We start from the raw sequence: 6,338 nt of genomic DNA, 5'->3' as shown, positions 1-6,338 counted from the left end.
CCTCGGTTTGAGAACCAAGGTATCGATCCAGAAGGAGGGTCTCGTCAAGTCTAGAGTACCTGCGCAAACACAAACAAGCTTGCACCCAACGCTTCAAAGGGGTTGTCAATCCCTTCAATATTGTTTGCACAGTGAGATCTGAAGGCGGAAAGTGCAACGAAGTAAAAAGTGTAAGGCTGAAAATATGGTGTGGAGTAGACCCTCGGGGCCATAGTGTTCACTAGAGGCTTCTCTCAAAATAGCAAGTATCACGGTGGGTGAACAAATTACTGTCGAGCAATTGATAGAACCGTGCAAAGTCATGACGATATCTAAGGCAATGATTATGCATATAGGCATCACGTCCGAGACAAGTAGACCGATACTTTCTTCATCTACTACTATTACTCCACACATCGGCCGCTATCGAGCATGCATCTAGTGTATTGAGTTCATGACGAACAGAGTAACGCTTTAAGCAAGATGACATGATGTAGAGGGATAATCTCAAACCAATGATGAAAACCCCATCTTTTTACCCTTGATGGCAACAACACGATGTGTGCCTCGCTACCCCTTCTGTCACTGGGTGAGGTCACCACACGGTATGAACCCAAAACCAAGCATTTCTCCCATTGCAAGAATCATAGATCTAGTTGGCCAAACAAAACCCTCAACTCGAAGAGAATTACAAGGATATGAGATCATGCATAAGAGAGACCAGAAGAAACTCAAATAAGATTCATAGATAATCTGATCATAAATACACAATTCATCGGATCTCGACAAACACACCGCAAAAGAAGATTACATCGGATAGATCTCCATGAAGATCATGGAGAACTTTGTATTGAAGATCCAAGAGAGAGAATAAGGCATCTAGTTACTAGCTATGGACCCGTAGGTCTATGGTGAACTACTCACGCATCATCGGAGAAGTCATGGTGTTGATGAAGAAGCCCTCCGTGTCCGAATCCCCCTCCGGCAGGGCACCAGGACGTGCCCCAGATGGGATCTTGCGGAGACAGAAGCTTGCGACGGCGGAAAAGTAATTGCGATCTTCTCTTGATTTTTTCTGGAATTTATGGGATTATATAGGCGAAAGATCTAGGTCAGGGGACCTCCAGGGGGCCCACAAGCCTGGATGGCGTGCCCCCTGGCCGCGGGGTGGGGGCTTGTGGGGCCCCGGGAGCTCCTCTGGCTTGGCTCCCAAGTTCCCCGATCTTCTTCCGTTTAAAAAGAATCTTTTCGGGGATTTTCTTCCGTTTGGACTCCGTTTCGAAATCTCCTCTGAAAGGGGTCAAAAAGATGGAAAAAACAGGAACTGGCACTTGGCACCGAGTTAATAAGTTAGTCCCCAAAAATAAATAAAAGGCATGCAAAACATCCAAAGTTTGACAAGATAATAGCATGAAACCATCAAAAATTATAGATATGTTGGAGACGTATCAAGCATCCCCAAGCTTAACTCCTGCTCGTCCTCGAGTAGGGAAGTGATAAAGAATGCATTTTGATGTGGAATGCTACCTAGCATAGTTGTCCTTTGCAACTTCTTTCACGTGACATGAATGTTCAGATCTGTAAGATTCAAAACAATAGTTTGCTATTGACATGAAAATAGTAATACTTCAAGCAAACTAGCAAAGTAATCATGAACTTTCAAAATAACAAGGCCAAAGAAAGTTATCCCTACAAAATCATATAGTCTGGCTATGTGACTCCATAACAGCAGACCTTCCCTTGCAACGACACCAGAAGAATGCTGCTAGCACTCTCCGGCAATCGAAACTAGAAGAATGTTGTTGACGGCCCACCAGCGCGTGGGATTATAGCAGTTTTCGAGGGTAGAGTATTCGACCCAAATGTGTTGATCGCCAAACAGGAGGTGAGAGGATACTCTCAAGTATTAGCAGCTGAATGTGTCAGATTCAACCGCACCTGAAAGATTAGTATCTGCAAGCAATGTAGTAACAGCAAAGTAGCAAGTAACGGCAGTGTAACGAGCAATAGCAGCGGCAAGGAACAGCAGTAGTGACAGAAGTAGCAAGTAGAAACAATAGCAGCAGAGCAAGACAAGTAACAACAGCAGAGCAAGACAACTAACAACAGTAGAGCAAAACAAGTAACAACAACAACAACAGTAGGAAAAACTCGTAGGCAATGGGTCGGTGATTTTTTTGGATGATATTCATCATGCAACAGTCATAACACGGAGAGATATGTGGCTAGCTCCCGTTCGTCAATGTGATGTAGGCATGCATTCCGTGTGTCGTCATACGTTCTTAGGGAAAAGAACTTGCATGACATCTATTGTCCATCCCTCCCGTGGCAGCGGGGTCCAAAAGGAAACTACGGGATATTAAGGTTATCCTTTTTAATGAAGAACCGGACCAACGCATTAGCACTTGGTGAACACATGAACTCCTGAAAGTATGGTCATCACCGGGAGTGGTTCCGGTTATTGTCACTCCGGGGTTGCCGGATCATAACACATAGTAGGTAAATACAACTTGCAAGATCGGATCTAAAACACACATATATTGGTGACAACATAATAATTTCAGATCTGAAATCATGGCACTCGGGCCCTAGTGACAAGCATTAAGCATGGTAAAGTAGTAGCAACATCAATCTCAGAACATAATGGATACTAGGGATCAATCCCCATCAAAACTAACTCGATTACATGATAGATCTCATCCTACTCATCACCGCCCAGCGAGCCTACGAATAGATTACTCACGAACGACGAAGAGCTTCATGGAATTGGAGAGGGAAGAAGGTTCATGATGACGATGGCGACGATTTCCCCTCTCCGGAGCCCAAGACGGACTCCAGATCTGCCCTGCAGATGAAGAACAGGTTGTGGCGGCGCCTCCGTATCGCAAACGCGACGAAAACTTTTTTTTCCTGTGATGAAAGTGAACTTATAGAGCTGGAATTGGGGGCGGCAGAGTCGTGTGGCCCCACAAGCGTGCCCACCGCCACCAGGGGGGTGGCGGAGCCAGGGCTTGTGGCCCACTGGCCCACCCCCTCAGGTGGATCTTGGCGCAGATATTTTTTATATTTTCCAAAAATGATCTCCGTAAATTTTCCGGGCGTTTGGAGAACTTTGATTTCTGCACAAAAATAACGCCAAGGCAATTCTGCTGAAAACAGCGTCAGTCCAGGTTAGTTCCATTCAAATCATGCAAATTAGAGTCCAAAACAAGGGTAAAAGAGTTTGGAAAAGTAGATACGATGGACACGTATCAACTCCCCCAAGCTTAAAACATTGCTTGTCCTCAAGCAACTCTGTTGACAAACTGAGAGAGAAAGAAAAACTTTGACAAACTCTATTTGATCTTGTTGTTGCAACTATGTCTAAATCATAACCAGAATTTTAGCAAGATCACAAGTTAACCACATAAGCAAGTGACACAAAGGTCTCACGGTAAACTAATATCAATGGCATAATGAGCTAACGAGCAAATAATAATGAGTTTCAAATACCAACACTTCAATCAAAACAAGCATGAGGCAATATGAATAGGTGGTATCTCGCTAGCTCTTTCTGAGACCGCAAAACATAAATGCAGAGCACTTTCAAAGATCAAGGGCTGACTAAACATTGTAATTCAAAGCAATGAAGATCCAATCATAGTCATACTCAATATCAATCAAAAGAAAAGCATAAAAATGACAGAGGTGCTCTCTAATTGGTGCTTATATAAGAGGAGGATGACTCGACAGGAAAATAAATAGACATGCCCTTCGCAGAGGGAAGCATTGATTTGCAGAGGTGCGAGAGCTCAAGCTTTGAAAACAGAGATAATAATTTTGGGTGGCATGCTTTCATTGTCAACGCAATGACCAAGAGTTCTCAATATCTTCCATGCTACTCATGCTATAGGCGGTTCCCAAATAGAAAAGTAAAGTTTTAACTCCCCCACCACCAATCAATCACACTCCACGGCTAGCCGAATCCTCGGGTACCGTCCATACTAACATCAATCCGGGGGGAGTCTTGTTTTACAGTTATCTTTTCGATTTAAGCGTGGAACTGGGCATTCCAATTACCAGCCCCTTTCTCGTGAATGACAGCGCATAAACACATGTCGAGGATAACACTCCTAGCATGGAAGATACCAATAGCCCCCTGTCACCACATGAGCGGTTCGGGCATGCAAAACAGATTATTTCTTGAAGATTTAGAGAGTGGCACATGCAAATTTACTTGGAACGGCAGGTAGATACCGCAAATAGGTATGTATGGTGGACTCTCATGGAAAAACTTTTGGGTTTATGGAAGTGGATGCACAAGCAGTATTCCGCTTAGTACAAGTGAAGGCTAGCAAAAGACTAGGAAGCGACCAACTAGAGAGCGACAACAGTCATCAAGATGCAATGAGTTTGACTAACATTGAATGCAAGCATGAACAGGATATAAATCACCATGAACACGAACATCATAGAGGCTATGTTGATTTTGTTTCAACTACATGCATGAACATGCAACAAGTCAAGCCACTTGAAACATTCAAAGGAGAATACCATCCTATCATACTACATCATAGTCATCTCAAAATCTATGTTGGCATTCGAGACAAACCATTATAAACTCTTAGCTAAATAAGCATGGCATCAGAAACTATGATCTCTAAGTTGTCATTGCAAACATGGTTCTCTCACAAAAAAGCTAAATCTGGGTCGACAAGCTAGTCATATTTACAAAAACAAAATAGATAGAGTTCATACCAGCTTTTCAGTCTCAGTCACTTCATCATATATCATCATTATTGCCTTTCACTTGCACGACCGAACGATGTGAACAATAATAAGAGTGGTCGTGCATTGGACTAAGCTGAATCTGCAGGCAAACACAAAGGAGAAGACAAAGTAATATGGCTCTTTGAAAGCTAAACAGGTTGAAAGTGCGTAATATCGACTAGAGGGGGGGGGTGAATAGGAGATTTTTAGAATTTCAACACTGAGGAAATTCCTTTTGAGGAAATTCCTCACTGATGACTAACTTACAGCGGAAACAGTTAAGGATCAGTCGTGCAAACTACACAACAGCAGTACTACAGAGTGAAGATTATGAAAACAGATTGCACAATAAGCAGGCCCGCAGAATACAGATGATGATTAACTCAAGTGAAGAATTTGGGGTTGAGGAAATTCAGAGAAAGTCTTCAACAAATTCTTCAAACAGTCACAGTGAATGTCATCAACACACAATACAGAGAATGTAAAGAGTTGAGGAATTAGAACCCGATTCTTGGTGAAGACTGTTGTTGATGACCCAGTTCCAACTGCTGTGACAGTTGTACATCTGGTTTGGAGCGGCTTGGTATTGAAACCAAAGGACACCCAGTCCCGGGACACACAGTCCCTACCGTATTCTCCTTGAGCTAAGGACACACAGTCCTCGCCCAACACTCGTGGTAAGTCTTCAGGGCAGACTTCCAAACCCTCACAAACTCGGTCACCGGCGATCCACAATTGACTGCTGGATTGCTCTAGACCATGACGCCTAACCGTCTGGAGGATGCACAGTCCTCAAAGGTAAAAGGCTTCAGTCCCACACATGAACAACTTCTTCAGTGATGCTCAATCACTAGGTTTGGTTTGTGGTTTCGGTGGGTGTATTTCCTCACTGATGATTTACTCTCGAAGGCTCTGAGGAATTGGGTTGCTCTTATGACAAGTGTCAGTTTCTAACGGAGCAGCCAACCAGCTAGTGGTTGTGGGGGGCGGCTATTTATAGCCTGGGAGCATCCCGACATGATTTGACACTAATGCCCTTAAATAATATGACAGTTGGAGTGGATAAGACCAGTGACTTGGCGTGGTTATCGAAATGGTCGGGACCCTCAACTGTGAGAGTCCTCATGTCACTCATATTCCTCATTTGAGGCTTTTGGTAGGATTTGGCTTGGGTTGACCATCATGAGGAAATCCATTCCATAGTGTTACTTTGACCCCCTTTAACAGTACGGTGTTCCTATTCATCAAATGCGAAGAAAGTAAAACAGAAAACGTAAATCTTCACGCTTCAATTTCTTCAGAACGATTTTCTTCAGGAACCACCGATCTTCTTAATATCAATATCTTCATGAGGAATATAAATTTCATCGCAGATTCCTCGCGATTCATTTCTTCAGCTTCAGACCAAATTCTTCAACTAAAGACATATATTTTTAGGGGTCGATATTCTTCAAATATCTCAAACTCCTCAATGACTTATAGATCCTGTGTACACTTATAAACACATTAGATACTTAACCTATAAGTCTTCAAACGACCAAAATCACTAAGGGGCACTAGATGCACTTACACAGGTAAGCATGCAAGAACCACTAAACATTAGGTTAAGT

The sequence above is a fragment of the Hordeum vulgare genome, chromosome 7H (genome assembly GCF_904849725.1).
Source record: "Hordeum vulgare subsp. vulgare chromosome 7H, MorexV3_pseudomolecules_assembly, whole genome shotgun sequence".
In the NCBI taxonomy this organism is placed as follows: domain Eukaryota; kingdom Viridiplantae; phylum Streptophyta; class Magnoliopsida; order Poales; family Poaceae; genus Hordeum; species Hordeum vulgare.
Note: the sequence above shows the minus strand (reverse complement) of the source record.